Source organism: Chiloscyllium plagiosum, unplaced genomic scaffold (genome assembly GCF_037043375.1).
Source record: "Chiloscyllium plagiosum isolate Xiang-an unplaced genomic scaffold, Cpla_swu_hap1 HiC_scaffold_9, whole genome shotgun sequence".
In the NCBI taxonomy this organism is placed as follows: Eukaryota; Metazoa; Chordata; class Chondrichthyes; order Orectolobiformes; family Hemiscylliidae; genus Chiloscyllium; species Chiloscyllium plagiosum.
Window position 1 is genome coordinate 37179427 of NW_028270147.1, and position 17811 is coordinate 37197237.

Consider the following 17811-nt stretch of genomic DNA (forward strand, 5'->3'; position numbering starts at 1 on the left):
CTTGGTAAGAGAACATGACACAAGTGATATGGGCCACTTTTAACCTCATCCAAGACAGAATTGCACCAGTTCCATAGTGTATTGCATTGCTTCCCACAATGATCCCCAGAGGGGTCATGAGACAAGATTTCAGGGTCACTGGTTCCAAGGCACCGATGGCTACCATGGAGTGCAGGATTGCTCACTTACTGCTCCGAGGTCCTTTTAAATCCTCAACTTTCTTTCAAATGGTGGGCACGGTCTAACAGTCAGATCTCTGAGGTCCACTTGCAGCTGCAAAAATAAAGCTTATTCAGAGGTTCTTTGTAAAAGATTCAATTGGATTAAGTAATTGCCTCCACACACAACCTCTGCACACCCACTGCTGGTTATGAGCGAAAACACCATGCCTGCCTAGCAGCTCAGGCTATCCTGCTCACCATTGATCTTACATAATATCAGAGGCATTAAAATGGAGTTAAGTCCAGGAACAAAACTTGAAATCACTGTTTTAAAGCATTACGTGCTGACCTCAGGCAACGATTTTGGTTATAATAAACAAGCAATGCATCACTGCTCAGGTTTCTCTTCCAAGCAACATAGAGGAATGGTTACTGGACCTGAAATGTTAACTCTGATTTCTCTTCACACATGCTGCCAGATCTGTGGAGCTTTTCTAGTAATTTCTGTTCTTGTTTCTGATTTACACATCCACATTTCTTTTGGTTTTTAATATGAACATCTTGTTTTGCATTGGACCATTCCTATTTCACATTTTCTTCAGCAACTCATGTAGTCATGGAGATGATACTGTTTGCTGAAGGATTCTGTAGTGTTTAAGGAATCCTTCCTTCTCTGGTCTGGGTTGGCTTCTACTGCTATCTCTAAAGCACTGGAACAATTGCCTCACTTTAGTGAGAGCGCTGTTTAAGCATGGCATCTATCCTTTGGTCCATGATGGAGCAGATATTTCCCAGATTTGTGGAGGGACATGCCTGCACTTATTTGAAATGTTAAGGCTGTTCAACTGATCCTGGACATGCTGGTGTAGCATGTTCATCTTCCTTGTCCAGTTTGTGGAATATTACTTGACAGAAATTAAGAAGACCAACACAAGGGAAAGTCAGTTCACAGGTCTACATTTACTGCATCATTGCATACTACACATGTCCAAATATTCTACCATATTAATATACAGTAGGTTAACCTAGCTTTTGATCATCTGCCCTCATGCCTTCTTATGATGCTCAATGTTATTCTTTGTTGTATACTGATCATTTTAAACCTAGCTTTTGATCATCTGCCCTCATGCCTTCTTATGATGCTCAATGTTATTCTTTGTTGTATACTGATCATTTTAAGCATCTTGAGATGTTTTATTACGTTAAATGCATTACATAACACTTTTAATGCAAATAACATAATTTCAACAATTCTGCAAAATATCTTTCTACCTTGTCTTTACAAGGTACTAAAAAAAAACTTCTGTTATTTATTTTTTAGGATTTACTTACCGTGCTTGTGCTTACTTTCACTCCTATTGAAAGAATTCACAAGCAGGTGAAGCTGAACCAGAGTAGACAAAGGGTTAAGTGGAATTAATCTTTCTTCCTCAACCCCTTCACACATTGCACCCTCTGGTGGCAGATTTGAATTTGATCCTTGCAGGATTCCGTACCTTTTTTTTAGAATAGTTATGTAGCGGTTCCAAGGCAAATGGTAACATTGTAACTAACCGCTGGGAGTGAAGCCAGGTTTCTACTCCGCATTGATACAATCTGTCCTCCTCCCGCTGGACAGTTCTTTGTGGCCCCTTTGCTCGGCCGCAGCATGTAGGGGACTATTACAAAGATTTTCTTTTTTTAAATATAGAATGTGTAAGATTTTATTTTCATGCTTTTGTCCATATTGTCCCCTCCCCCTCTCATTTCTAAATGTCTTGTGTCTTTGAGTGCCTTTTCTAGCGGCGGATGATTGCATTGGGTGAATTTTTTTTTGCACGCTGCAATTTCTATCTCGCTCGTTTTGATCAACGGAGAGGTAAAGACAAACAAAGATTTATTCCTAGTAGGAGATGTATCGGTGCTACATTTTGCAGTGGGAAAACAGGTGAGTTTAATATTTTAAGATGTATGTTAGTCCAGAAATATACGCAGATGCGATTTATTTAATTTATTTAAAATTAATGAAAGCCTTTAGGATTCCTTTCTTCCTCCCCGGTTCTCGGATTTCTAAGGACCTGACGAGTTAATACCGGGTTCTCTCGCCATACTATTTAGACAGCATTGATCCTGTTAAACGCTGCTCAATTTCCATCAAGTCGGCTTCAGGTGTCAGTTCCGATTCAGTGGTGTATTTGTTCATCTGTTTTTAGGCTGCAAAAATTGTTGCAATCAATTAACTATTTTATTTATGTTTTTGCAATACTCCATCCATTTCAGTTAATTTGCTGTCGCCAATTTTATTATTTCTGATTATGATTTGCACCAGTACAATTAATGTTTAACTCCATATCCGTGGCCAATAATTTCCTAGTATGTTAGACATCAATTTTTTTTACAACATTTTCTCTATATTTCTCACATTTAAAATATATTATTTTACCTTTTAGCGTTTTAAAATGAAAAGTATCATTGGCTGCCCTTCTTACGTTTTTGTCTGTAAAGTATGTCATGTATGCTTAAGGATGCAAATTGATTTATTTAATTTGTTGCCTTTAGCTACAAGTTCTACTTACATCTTAGGTTTCAGTTGATCTTGGATGCATTCTGCATTTGCATGACGTACTGATAATGTATACTATTTCAAAATTCTCATTGATAAATTTATCAGACCATGTCAAATGCCTGTGCTGGCGTTACAATAATTTGCAGACTTGCTTGTGCCGCGAGCCAGTGTTTTGTTTTTACTTATTAACTCAGTCGCCACGTTGGCTTCCATAGCAACTATCAAATCTTTCCTTTTGTCATGTTAGAGGTGGAAAGTATACGTGATGCTTTTCAGGTTTAAGAAGAGTAATGGGGCAAGGGTGAGAGAAAGGTAAGGTAAATGACAAAATAGTTTTCCTTCTTTCCTTCCCCAGGCTGCACACTTGGATAAGTCACAAATCTCTCAACAGTTGTGAGTCTTTGTTAGAGCCATTTCAGTCCCGTTCAAGTGAGTCCGAGCGGTTGGTGTTATTTTGTTCTCTTGCTACCCTGCTACCTCATTCACCCTAACTCTGTTGTGCTACACCATCTAATGGTTAGCCTGAGAACTGATGGGGCATGAGTTTCTTTGTTTTTGCTGTGGTTTATTTACTTTTAGTGAGATCTATGATATATATCGAGCAGTTGTATTGTCCCATGTGAAGCTGCGCTCTTGAGATAAAATAGTGCTTTAAAAAATGCCGCGATAAGAAAATTGTCTCAAAGCATCATAATGGTCTTGGACTTCTCGCATTAAACAGCTAGGTTTTTAAAGCTCTCCTTTTCTTTGAGAGGTGAATGATCTGGATGGTAACTCAGTGCTTTCTGGAGTTCATCTCTATTTTCATTCTTATTTCTCAATCTGCAGTTCTCACCATCAATTTAGCAGTGTACAACTTATTCTTTACACGGGTTTTCAAGTTAGTTCTGGAACTCGGGGGGGAAAAGGTCAAGTGTAGTGGTGTCCTCCATTAACTGCAATCTCAGACACTTCGATAGTAGCTTCGTTGAATACAACAAGCTGCTTAATTGAAGGCTTGTTGATCCTAGGAGAGGGAGTAGGTCAGGCAGCATCCAAGGAGCAGGAGAATTGACGTTTCGGGCATAAGCCCTTCTTCAGGAATGAGGAAAGTGTGTCCAGCAGCCTAAGATAAAAGGTAGGGAGGAGGGACTTGGGGGAGGGGCGTTGGAAATGCGATAGGTGGAAGGAGGTCAACCAACCAACCCAACCACCCCGTGGCTCAACACGTCAACTCCCCCTCCCACTCCACCAAGGACATGCAGGTCCTTGGACTCCTCCATCGCCAGACCATAGCAACACGACTGTTGGAGGAAGAGCGCCTCATCTTCCGCCTAGGAACCCCCCAACCATAAGGGATGAACTCAGATTTCTCCAGTTTCCTAATTTCCCCTCCCCCCACCTTGTCTCAGTCAAATCCCTCGAACTCAGCACCGCCTTCCTAACCTGCAATCTTCTTCCTGATTTCTCCGCCCCCACCCCACTCTGGCCTATCACCCTCACCTTGACTTCCTTCCACCTATCGCATTTCCAACGCCCCTCCCCCAAGCCCCTCCTCCCTACCTTTTTTCTTAGCCTGCTGGACACACTTACCTCATTCCTGAAGAAGGGCTTATGCCCGAAACGTCGATTCTCCTGACCTGCTGCGCTTTTCCAGCAACACAGTTTTCAGCTCTGATCTCCAGCATCTGCAGTCCTCACTTTCTCCTAGGAGAGGGAGTACCCATTTAATTCGGTGTGTAGCTTATCTTTCCCACAATAAAGTCACTGTTATAAGTGATCAGCTTCAATCCACCCAACCATTATAATTGCCTTACAAAGTTGAAGAAAAGACAAACTGTCAGAAGGTCCTTAATTGGACACATGAGATAACTGAAGTCATAGTTCTAATTAACGAAGCAATTTTTGACTAAAGAATATAACAAACCTGTTTTAAATGAAGTGCAACAGAAAACAATAGCATGCAATTCCAACAATACTACCGCACACCTTTCAATTCCTTTTGAGAGAGAAGAACTTAAGACAGGAAGTAAAAGTTTGCTTGTTTTCACCATATTGGGGTCATTTGCATATTCTTTGATTTTCTTCAAACCTCCCTCAGTCAGTGTCTTAATGTTTTCCAGCTGTTCAATTTTTCTTCCTTCTGTTTATACTCTGAATTTCTCCTTCAGTCATTGACAGTAGAAAGCTGTCAGGTGTTTGCTTCATATGCCTGTACTTGACTGTTTTTCTCCCTTCAATTGTACTTAGCAACCCATTTTGATTCCTGAACTTCAACTCTTGAAGTTATAAAGCTTCAACACAAAGCACAGCGAGCATCTAGCCCAGTTACCAGTGTAGGGTATTGCAACTCTCCATGGACGTGAGAATTGGACTCCATAGAAAATGGATAAGAGGAAGGTAACATCCTTTGAAATGTGGGCATCACAAAGTAGGTTCAGAATGAGAAATTGCTGGAGAAACTCAGATCTGACAGCATCTGTGGAAAATAAGCAGCATTAATGTTTCGGATCCAGAGGCAACTCTTCAGAACAGTTCTGAAGAAAATCATTGGTCCCAAAATGTTAACTCAGCTTAGTTTCCACAGATGCTGCCAGAGCTGCTGAGTTTCTCCAGCAATTTCAGTTTTTGATTGAGATTTCCAATATGTGCAGTTCTTTGTTTAATTTATCATTATGTTCAGAATTAGCTGGATGGACAGAAAGACATCCATGGGTTTAATCAAGTAGGAGTAAAGCAGAAGAAAGTCGGGTAGTTTTACCCAGAATTTCTAATATTTGAATATCACTTTCAAATGTACTGGTCTATTGTTTTGTGTACATTTTGTGACTGCTGCCACATTATTTATGTACTGGTAACTTTGTGACTTTGCCAGTATTATTTGAGTTGGGCAGATCTACTATGTTGTTTGTACTAAGTTGAGCTTTATAACATGGTTGCTAGTGTTATCACAACCACTGACTTGTCAGCATGTACAGTGCTGTAGTATCTGACAGTTCTGAGATTAGTCCCCATGGTTAAGCTACAGTCCAAGCTAGAAACTCAAGATCTGGGGGGACAAGGAGAGTTGTCCTTTGTGTATTCCCAAGAGAACATTTATAATAACACCGAGAAAAGTCCGAGAATCAAGATTTGCTGTAGAGGGAGTCTGGGATCTTGGACACTGGGATGGGAGTTTCAACAAGGCCATGAGGTTAATACAGCACACAGGTGATGATTGAACCCATTGCTAGTTCACTGGAGAGCAGTCCACTATGGCCTGTTCCTAAGCTTTATCTTTTTAGCCCTGATCTCCAGTATCCATCCAATTTCATTTGAAATCATTGACTATTCCATTGTTAGTCATGATGTGGAGGTGCTGGTGGTGGACTGGGGTGGAGAAAGTTACAAATCACACAACATCCGGTTATAGTGCAGCAGGTTTATTTGAAGGTTCTAGTTTTCAGAGCGCTGCATCTTTGCTGCATTGTTGCCAGTCTTGCAGATGGTAAATTCCAGGATGGTCCCATTGTTGTGTAAAGAAAAGCTCTTCTTCTGATCCCTCCCCTTCGACTTCTTGTCCAAAACTTTTAAATCTGTGACATTTTGTTCTTGTGTCATAGCTAATGGGGAAACGGCTTTCTCTTTCTCTACCTTGTGTAAACCTGTCAAAATCTTGTTTATCTCTACCAAATCTTTTGTGTTTCCTCTCCTCCAAGAAAGTTGAGGATATTGGGGTTAGTGTGCTTTCAGAGAGAATGGGGAATATGGTCAAGAGTTTTTATGGGTAGATTGAGCCTCTCCTCAGGAGTATAGATGAATGAGAAGTGATCTTATTAAACCATTTTTGACTCCAAGGCATCTTGATGTTGTAGATGTTGAGATAATGTTGAGATAATGTGCAGAGGATTCTAGAACTAGGTTAAATGGCTTAAAAATAAAAGGTCTTTCTTTTAAGATGGAAATGAGGGAGAATTTCTTCTGAGGATCTTTAGCCTGTTGGAATTCTCTTCACCAGCAAACAGTGGAGCCTGGGTCATTGAATATGTTGAAGAACTGAGTTTCACAGATTTTTGATTGAAAAGGAACATTTGAGGATTATGGGGGTAGGCAGGAAGGTGGAGTTAAGGCAAAAATTACATTGGCCATAATCTTATTCACCTCTTCAGTAGTGGAACAGGCAGATAGGCCAAATTACATATTGATGTTCCTATTTTCATATGACCTTGTCGTATGATCATTGAGAGGGTTTTGTTTAAATGGAACAGATACAGATTATTATTCTTCTGAGTATTTTGAAATCTAGCGCGTTTCGAGGGAAACCCTTTGGCACTTCAAGACTTGAATTGGATCTTCTACTACTAGAGGAAACAGGCCCCAAATTCCTTGCCAGGTTGAGCCCAGGAAAATGGGTTTAAAATAGTGTTGGTCACTTTGAAGTATTGTACCCTAACCACCACATTAGATAGTCCCCATAATTAATATATTTCTGTTAATATAAGTCAATGCTTGTGGTTATTAATGTATAAAAACTGTTAAGCTCAAAAATGTTTTGAAAGATTTTTGTCACTACATTATATTTAATTAAAGTGACAACTGCATTAGAAATATTTATAGGCTGTGGAGTTAGGAATGGTGCAATTATTGCCCAATACTGGTAGACTCAAATCAGTGTACACCTGATGTCTTTGGTGCTCTTACAATGGTGTGACGTAGGAGGTTGATCCAAAAACAATAAAGGAGCAGTGATATATTACTCATCCAGTGTATTGCATGACTTGAATGGGAATTTGGAAGTGAGGGTGTTCACAGACCATTGCAGTTTCTGTTCTGTTTTCGTGCTATAAGTCACGTGAAATGATGTGCTCTCATAGTAACCTTGATAAAATGCAATAGAGCTTCCTGCAAACTGGAGGACATAGAGTGCTGGTAATCAATGGAGTGGATAGTGAGCAGAATACACAGGTGTCAGAGATAGTCAGGGACAGGGTGATAACTGGCTTGCATTACTTACCATTTATGTAGCATGCGCTTTTCATTTATTTGCCCAAATAGTAGATGTTATTGAGGTCCTGCTGTGTGCTAGCTCTGATGATGGTGAATAAAACTGATTACCACTGGATCATCAGCAAGCAACCCCATTTCTGATTTTAACAGATGTAAGGTCAGTGAAGTAGCTGGACCCTGTTTAAAGTGATTTTGAGCATTTTCTTGGGCTTGTGTTGACTTGTCTCTGCCAATCACAAGGGTGTTCCTTTGTGCTAGGCATGAATCAAGCCTTTGGAGGATTTGCTTGATTGACAGCAGTTTTCATTTGGGCTTTATAGTGCCGTACTTGGTTCAGTGCTGCCTTGGTGTTAAAAGGCAGTAAGTCTCGTTTCTCCTGTGGTATTCAGCCTTTGTAATCCTACCTAGGTCAAGGAAATGTTGAGATCTGGAGAACTTCACCTTTATATTGCTTTGCTGGTTATTGATGATGAGAAATTTACATGTTGCAGTGCTGCTGTTTCCATTTTTACTGTTCTTTTGATGAGTGACAGGGAACTAAAAGGGTAATAGGATTAAATTTTTCTATATTGTGTACAAAACTTTCATTTTATAACCCCTTTAAATATGGTAATTTTTTCAAGGCATTGTATAGTGTACAATCAAATAAAATCTGACACTGAGTCATGGCGAAGTATTGGATAGAATTTTATAGGGGCCTGAGAGACGTGGACTGTGATGAGATTTGTTGCAGCATCATGTGAGAAATCCCATGAAGCCTATCTCAATATTGGGAGCAACGTACTGCATCATTTATACATCTGCCAAATGGCAAAGCAAATTTGTCTCAAAGCAGTGATGAGATGCCAGTTAATGTGGAATATAGTTTGTGAAACTCATTATTTATTAATGCTACAACTTACCTCATTAACATTCGGTTTCTTATCATGCTCTTGTGCTGAGCAAGCTCGATGTCAAGAATTCTTGATATGGAAATCTGAGCGGGTATTTAGCAACTTTAGACTAGCCTCCAGGTTTCTCAGCACCAAACAACATCTCCGGGCACAATCCACAGGCATCAAACTTCCATCCATGGAGTTTGGCATTCAACATTTGGCAACCTTTAATACCATCTTTGCATCTCTCTGATCCACCTGTCACTTAGGAAGAATGTACATGCACGAAGTGGTGCACCGCCAACTGGCAGTGAAAGGCTGCTGTAAGGATGTATAGCACACAGGGAGAGACACCCAGATTACAGGTTGGACCAGGCTCCTCCTCAACCCTGCTCACTTGGCAACTATCTATGACCTTGATGTGCCATGATTGTTAATGCATTTCACTTGAACCAGAACTAAAAGCTATCAGCGCCGCCATTTTGATGTGCTTTTGTTTTGTGCAGACGCACAGACAGGCTGCTTGTCATATTTTTGTGGTGGGTGCAATGATGTTTGTCATTGAATGGCACACTGAGAAGTCAATTAAACACCTACAGCATATGCCAACTGCCTACATGGAAAACAAACTGCATGTGTACTCAACCAAATGGTCCTGTCAGAAACTGGGTGAAAGTGAGGACTGCAGATGCTGGAGATCAGAATTAAGATTAGAGTGGTGCTGGAAAAGCACAGCAGGTCAGGCAGTATCCGAGGAGCAGGAAAATCGGCGTTTTGGGCAAAAACTGGGTGGAGGCTGGCCCTCAGACCGCAGTTGGGGTGAATGGGGGATATTTGTGCTACAGTCGGTTGGCAGCACAGTCCGCGTGCTTAGTTGTGGTCAGACATCTGCTTGGAGCACTCGGGGTCAGGGGATTTGTCTGACTACATCCCAGGGAATGTGCAATGGTCTGTCCCATAGGGTCAGCACCAGCAGTCAGGGGAGTCGCATATCATCAGTTGGAGAGCTGCGTCAACAGAGGTCAGGGATCTCTTTGAAGTTGGTCAGAATTTAGTTCTGGGGTTCTGTGTGTTGATCATTTTGAGGAGGTCACAAGTGGAGCCTTGTAGGGTCAGTAGGACACTGAGGAGAATGACATTGTCCTTTTGCATGACAGTGCTCAACTGTGCAGGTCAAATTCAGACAGAACATGGCTGACTCCTGATTCCAGTAGATGAGAACTGGGTGCAGCAGACTGTAGTGGAATAGTCGTTTGGTCTCATGCCAGTATTTGGGTTGCATCGTGAGGAAAACTGTAGCCTCTACTCATTTTTCCTTGTGTTCACCATTGCTGGCTGTAAGTAAAAGCTCATATTTGGAATTGTCTGCTTGTATGTGATAGTCCCTCACTGGTTAATGACAAATTGTGGGTGTCTAATTGTGATCTAGAGAGAGTGTTTAGACTGGATATAGCAAAGGACTGTGTTACCTAGTGGACAAACAGTGACTAGGATGAGAGAATGAGGTTGTATTTGTGTGGGAATGTCTGCCATGTGCCATGAACGGTATCACTTTGTGGTTGCTGTGCTATTAGATTGCTTTGAGGAACAGCACCAAATTGCCAAATGTGGACCTGGTGTACAGAGACTTTTCAGAAGGGCGCAGGTAGAAGGGCTGTCCTTACTTTGGCAGATATCTGCTGGGAGGCGCGTTGTTCTGGTTACAGTGCCTGGTAAGATTAGGATGGAATCTGACATGATGGATAACATAGAGGCAGGGTAATTTAGTTAATGAGGTGAGCTTAATAAGATATGGCGACAAAACTTATGAGGCTTCGTGGTGAACAATCCTCCAAAAAGATCAATGCAGCAGACTTAGCCAAAAATCATAAGATTTAACTCAGTATTCTCACAAAGAAGTGGCTTACAAGAAGTGATTTCAACAACAGCTATTTGCAATTATATACCATCCATAATACAACAGGCTATTACAAGGAAGCAGATGAGCAATCTTCCATTTTCATCAAATACTTGCTACTGTCGCCATAATTTATGGGATCGACAATCATTTTTCTTCTAACCAACAGGTTTAATGACAGCTGCTGCTGTTTCCACATGTTGGCTCTTGGGCAATAGCTGTTGCCTTTCTAATGTGTTATGTTTCCTTGTTAGGTATTCACAAGATTAAAAGATGTTGTAATACACTGATATAAACTCTTCATCTGCTTGAAATAAAATCCTAGATTCAGTCTCCTTTATTTTTTGAGGGGAAAATCAAAAAATATTGCATCTTGCCTCAGAATAAGGGATGTATTCTTCCTTTTGCTGAAGGGCACATTGGGAATGTCAGTAAATGGTGAATGCAAGGATATTATTGAAAGTACTCTGAATTGTTGTAAAGTAGCAATGATTAAATTGAAGATCAGACTGGACAGCCTGAGTTCTTCAGTGGGAGAGCGCTTTTGTGATAGCAGCCTCAACACCGTTTGCCTCTTTCCATTTTCATAACAAACTTAAACAATCTGCAAAAAGGATTTTGGATTGGGGGCAGGTAGATTTTATTAAAATAAGGCAGGAACTGCCCAAAGTAAACTGGGAACAACTGCTTGTGAGTAAATCTGCAACAGAATTTTGGGGCGAGGGGGGGTGGTGTGCGGATGGGCATTCAAAAAGGGATCTGGGATAGTACAGGCCCAACACATTTCATCTCAGGTGAAATGTAGGAGCAACAAGCCCAAAGAACTCTGAAGGTCTAGAAATATTCTGGACAGGATAGATAGAAAGGAAAGGCTTTTAACAGGTTAAAAAGGGAGGAAATCAACAGAGTGGGGTATAGAAAGTGCAGAAGGAAACTTTAAGAAAGCAATTAAAACCAAGAAGGGGCATGAGAAAACATGGCAGGTATGTTTGGGGAGGTATTCTATTGGTATAACAGAAAAGAGGATAACTAGGAAATAATTGGCACATTAGGGCCAAAGAGGATATTGGTAGAATGTTAATTGAGTACTTCACATCTGTCTTCGCTTGGAAGCTGGAAGATAAAGGAACGGAATTTGTCTGGAAGGACCGAGAGGTTCTTGAGCAGTTTTACGTAGGAAGTGAGTGAGTATTAGAAGTTTTGGCAAGCTTAAATATGAGCTAAACTCCAAATCCAGATGAATTTTACCCCAGACTGCTGTGGGGGATGAGAGAGGAAATTACAGGAGCTCTAACCCAAACTTTCACCACCCCTTTGGCAACCGGAAGTGCCAGAGGACAGGTGGACAGCTAATGTGGTTCCACTTTTCAAGAAAGGTGGTAGAGATAAGCCAGGGAATTATGCACCACTGAGACTGACATCCGTGATATGGAAACTATTGGAGAAAATTTTGGAAGGAAAAACTAATCTCCACCTAGAAAGGCAAGGTTTCATCAAGGATAATCAGCATAGCTTCAGAGGAAGGTCATACCTTACAAATTTGGTCGGATTCTTCGAAGGGGTGGTCAGGTATGCAGATGAGGTAGTGCAGTTGATGTGGCTAATATGGATCTCAGCAAGCTTTTGACAATATCCCACATGGGAGAGTGATCAGGAAGGTTCACGGGTCTCACGATAACTTGGCAAGTTAGATCCAAAATTGGCTTAGTGGTATGTAACAGAGAGTGGTGGTAGAAGGCCACTGGAGGCCAGTGTCTTACCACAGGGATCAGTGCTGGGTACTTTATTGTTTGTGATATAGATGAGGATGTGGGGGAGCAGAAGGGATGATAAGTAATTTTGTAGATGACAGAAAGATTGACCAGGTAGTTGACAGAGTGAGAAAGAAGGTCTTTGGTTACAGGAGAATATAGACTTGTTGATTAGGTGGACAGATCAGTGGCAGATGGAATTTAACCTTGATAAGAATGAAGTTATACTCTACAGAAGAACAAACAAAACAAGGAAGTACTCGATGAATGGCGGAATATTACAAAACACTTAGGAGGGATCTTAAGGTGTTTGACCATATATCCCTGAAGGTAGCAGGGCAGGTTAATAAGCTACTTAAGAACACATACTGGGGGATCTAAGATGGCGGCGATCTGAGAAGATCACACTGCAGAGCTTCGCATCGCAGCAGGAGCAGGATGGTCCTTTAACCCACCCAACCCAGGTCATCAGGATTTCTTGGGGCGTTGGAAAGATTGTGGAGCCCCAAGAAACATTTAAAAATTGACTTACCTGTATTTTCAGCTGTCCAGAAATGCCTAAAAAGGGAGGAGGAGCATCTGAGGCCGGGCCTGCAGCTCAGCCTGCAGCAGCCTCGGAGCCGATTACTCTCCAGGACCTGGTGAACCAGCTCTCGAAATCTCGCAAGATGTTGGAGAAACAGATCGAAGAGAAGCTGGCTCCAGTCTCTCTCATGCTACAGAAACATGAGCAGCAGTTGGGGGACCTGGAGAAGAGGACGGATGAGGTGGAGCACAGGGTCACAGTGGTGGAAGCTGATGCCAGTTCATTCAAGGAAGAGATCCAAGCCCTGAAGACGCAGGTTCGTAATTTGCATGACCAAGTGGATGATCTTGAAAACGGGCAGGAGAAAAAACATTCAGATCATCGGTCTGCCTGAGGGTAAGGAAGGTGAGCGGCCTGCGGAATTTGTTGAAGATTGGCTTCCAAAATTCCTTGACTTGGAGGCTGGCATGAGAGGATTGAAGATAGAGAGGGCTCACTGGGTCGCAGCACGGAGGTTGGGTCTGGGTGAATGCCCTCGTCCTTTCCTGGTGCGGTTCCATCATTACCAGGATAAGGAGAGAGTCATGGAGGCTTCCAGACTCCAGGGGAAGGATCCAAAGGCCCTAATTTACGAGGGGTCTAAGACCATGTTTTTTCAGGACTTTTCAGTGGCGGTGATCCAGAAACGATAATCGTATGATGGTGTCAAGAGAAGATTGAAGGAGCTTGGGATTCAGTACTCCCTGAGATATCCGGCAGTGCTTCGGATCACCTTAGATGAATCCATGCATCTCTTTGACACATCGGAGAAGGCAAGAGACTTTGTGGACAAACTAACCTAATTTAAACAATTGTAATATGTATAAATATTGTTGCCTGGGTATGTGTTTATCATTCTGTAAAAGAAATGGAGGAAATCCGGTTGGAGCTTTGTTTTTCCCCTTTATTTTCCTGTATTGATAATAATTTGGTTCAAACTATGTCTGGCGGTGGTTAAGATGTACATTTTAAATTTCTAAATTAGGACATACCAAAGGATGGGTGGGGTATTTATTCCTTTTTTCTTATATAATTTTTTAAAATTCCTATTGATATTCTATGGGGTGTTTATTCTTTTTAGCTTGTGCTTGCGATGCGGCTCTAGCTGGGAGAAGTGAAGGTGGTTGAGATGGTTAGATGCCTATTTATGGACAGTTCGGGACGGGTAGTTGTCCCTTCCAGGCAGGGGGTGAGTTCCCCTACTCAGCGCTATTGGCGCTTTATATGTTGGTTTGTTTTCTGGTTTTTGTTGTTTTTTATTTCTAATAATTTTGTATGTTTGTTAAATGTAGTGGTTTTAGTTTATGTATTTTTTGTGTTTGGTGGACCATGCGACACTAAGGCTCAGCAATTTGTGGTTCGGGTTCCTCCTCTCTGGAATTTAAATGTAATTGCAGAAGATTATGACTAATGATTTGATTAAATGGTGTACCTGGAATATCAAGGGAAGTCACTCACCAATAAAGAGGAAGAAGGTACTCTTGAGTCTTAGAAAGGAGAAGGTGGATATTGCTTTGTTACAGGAGACACATTTGGATGACAAGGAGCATCTGAAATTACAGCAGAATGGTTTTGACCGAGTTAATTTTTCATCATTTAATACCAGAAGTAGGGGAGTGGCTATATTGGTAAGGAAAAATCTCTCATTTAAATTGTTGGAATGTGTTAGAGACACATACGGGAGGTTTGTAATTCTCAAAGCCTTGATAAATGGGGAAGAATATGCATTTTAAATGTTTATTGTCCCCCAGCTCATCCTCTTAAATTCTTGGTAAATGCTTTTTCTAAATTGATAAGTCTCAAGTCTCGGCACATCATTATAGGGGGAATTTTTAACTGCCTCATGGACCCCACAGTAGACAGGTTGCCTAAAGGTCCCTCGATACCCTCAGCGCAAACTAAACAGTTATTGGGTCTGTGTGGGGAATTAGGATTGGTGGACGTCTGGAGGTGTCTCCACCCTACAGGTAGGGATTTCACGTTTTTCTCCAATCCGCACAGATGTCACACGAGTATTGATTTTTCTTCTGACCCCTGCGGTAACCCTGGATCTTGTGGCATCCTGTACGATTGGTAATATTGCCATCTCTGATCATGCTGCAGTGTACCTCATGGTTAAGATTAAGCATGTTACAGTGGATTCAAGATACTGGCGAATGGACCCCTTTATTCTCATGGACAGCAAGTTTGTGGAGTATTTCTCTAGGGAATTTCGGACATTCCTAGACATCAACATAGGCTCGGTTGATAGCTCATGTGTTCTCTGGGAAACTGCCAAAGCTTATGCCAGAGGGTTAGTTATTTCATATTCCACAAGTAGGAAGCGGCAGAAGGGTGAGTCTCCTTGAAGCACGGTTGAAGGCAGCCGAGAAGGCCTATTTTGACAGACCCTCGTTGGTCAAACTACAGAGGATTATGGCACTGCGGTCTGCACTAAATTCTGTGCTCACTCAGATGGCAAAGAAGGAGCTGACTTTTGCAAATCAAAGGTTATATGAGCATGGTGACAAGTCAGGCAAATACTTAACATATCTTGCCAGAAAGAGAAGTGCCCGACAAACCATTACAGCGATTAGGGAAGGGTCTGGGAACCTAACATGTGATTCTAAACAGATTAATGTGACGTTCCAGAGATTCTACTCTAAGTTATATCAGTCTGAGAATTGTGAGGAGGGGCAGGCCAAAATGGAAACCATTTTTAGAGATCTGAAGCGCCCGGGTGTGACTCCCGAACAACAGTCCTTTCTCAATGCCCCATTATCAGAGCAAGAAGGGCAGGAAGCTGTGAGGCAGCTTCAGAGTGGAAAGGCATCCGGTCCTGATGGACTTCCCAGTGAAATCTATAAGTATACCTTCAGGCCCGATGCTGAATATGTTTAATGATTCATACAGTCATGTTTGTCTCCCACCATCTCTGAGAGAGGCCAATATTTCACTTATCCTTAAAAAAGGGAAGGATCCAGAAGACTGTGCTTCATACAGGCCCATCTTGCTTTTAAATGTGGACTTTAAGATTCTCTCTAAGGTTCTTGCGTTAAGGCTGGAGACTGTGTTACCCTCTATTATTAAAGAGGATCAGACGGCTTCATAAAGGGTCGGAGATCCTCCAATAACGTTAGGAGGCTTCTTAACGTAATTCAAGTATGCCAACAGCAGTCAATACAGGGATTGGTGATTTCTTTAGATGCAGAGAAGGCATTTGACCGAGTTGAGTGGCCGTACCTTTTCTATACTCTAGACCGGTTTGGTCTGGGCGAAGTTCCCATAAGCTGGGTAAAGGTTCTCTACAGTGTACCTCTCGCTGCAGTCATTACCAACGGGGTACGATCAAGCAATTTTAATATTTCTAGGGGCAGCTGGCAGGGCTGTCCCCTTTCACCATTACTTTTTACGTTGGTGATTGAACCGTTGGCAGAGGCCAATCATGGGGATCTCAATATATCAGCTCCAGAAGTGGGGTCAAAATTACGTAAGATCTCGCTGGATGCAGATGATGTTCTAATTTTCTTGACAAATCCAGCAATCTCAGTGCCTTGCCTGATATAATGCATTCACGCGTTTGGCGCTTTTTCAGGGTATAAGATTAATTTTGCTAAATCAGAGGCTATGCCTATGGGTGGTCTTACGAAAGAGTTGGCTCTTGAGAGTGACTATAGATTCCCATTTAGGTGGTCACAGGGGGGTTTTGTGTATTTGAGCATATTCATTACTCCAGTTCTGGATTGGCTGTTCAAAGCCAATTTTACTCAATTATTTGAAAAAATTGAACAAGATCTCCAAAGATGGGAGGCACTTCCAGTCTCATGGTTGGGTCGGATAACACTTATTAAGATGAATGTTCTCCCTCGTTTGCTATACCCTTATACGGATGCTCCCCCTGATTATCAATAAACAAACACTCAGGAGACTGAACAGTTGGTTCAGCTCCTTTATCTGGCACCGTAAACGGCCCCTCATTAAATTAGCCAAACTGCAGTTGCCTCACAGATTGGGGGGAGTAGACCTTCCGGACATTAAAAATTACCAGTTAAGCTCGCTCTTGACCTACGTAAGTGATTGGGTTTGTGGGGACCCTCTTTCAGTGTGGCTAGATATCGAAATCTCCTAGGCAAGGTGCCCCCTTACCAGTTTGCTGTTTTTGGAAAAGGTGAGGACAGTTAGGGAATATTGCCATAACCCAATAGTCATCAATACTGTTAAAGCATGGAGGGCAATTCGGCAGAGGGAAGGTAATATTGTCAAAACATCTTTGTTTACACCTTTAGTGGGTATGCTGAGTTTTCAACCAGGTATGATAGATTCAGGATTTAAACATTGGGTAGCTAGGGGTATATCTTGCATGGGTGATTTATTGAGGGAGATGTAATGATGTCCTTCGATCAGTTAGTACGGAAGTACGAGTTACCTAATAGAGACCTCTTTCGTTTATTTCAAGCTAGGGATTTTATTCAAAAAAAGACCACACTTTTGACTGATCCCTACAAATCTGACATAAAAAGAGGGGTACTAAGGGCTAAGAGTACACTCTCTGTCAGTACTCTATATCACCAATTGGGGAGGTGCCACCTCAGATGAGTCTGATCGACTCTGCAAAATGTGGGAAAGAGAGCTGGATGTTGAAGTTTCTTCAGAGCCTTGGGAGGATATTTGGGAGAATGCAAGGAAGATATCAATTTGCAATAGGACCCATGCTTTACAGTTGAAGATTCTCCACAGGGTCCACTTAGCCCCAGACCATTCGTCAAAATTTAAACCAGGGGTATCTTTAGCATGCCCTAAGTGCAAGGTCTGTACGGGTACTCTTACCCACTGTCTTTGGTCTTATGACAGGCTTCAAACATATTGGAGCGCTGTGGTATGTGCAGTGGAGAGGATTTTAGGTGTGGGGTGGAGAAGGATCCTATTTCGATCCTTTTGGGCCTACCCATTGTATTTCCTACAGACTCGCATAAGGAAAAACATTTCAATATTCTTACATTCTGTGCAAGGAAGAATATCTTGCTAGGGTGGATATCCGAAAAACCCCCCAGGCCTGTCGGGTTGGCGGAAGAT

General features: G+C 41.8%; 1 protein-coding gene across 2 annotated transcripts in view; it reads left to right on the top strand.

Moving 5' to 3' along the window:
* The first annotated feature begins 1705 nt into the window (after positions 1–1705).
* Positions 1706–17811, top strand: part of b4galt2 (beta-1,4-galactosyltransferase 2) — a 550978-nt gene continuing 534872 nt past the window's right edge. The window contains exon 1 of one of the 2 annotated variants that reach the window (XM_043699063.2): positions 1706–2088. The gene's annotated coding sequence lies outside the window, so the exon portion shown is untranslated. Of the gene's footprint in view, positions 2089–2995; positions 3019–17811 lie in introns of those variants that run through there. The other variant, XM_043699065.2, reaches the window with a different exon arrangement.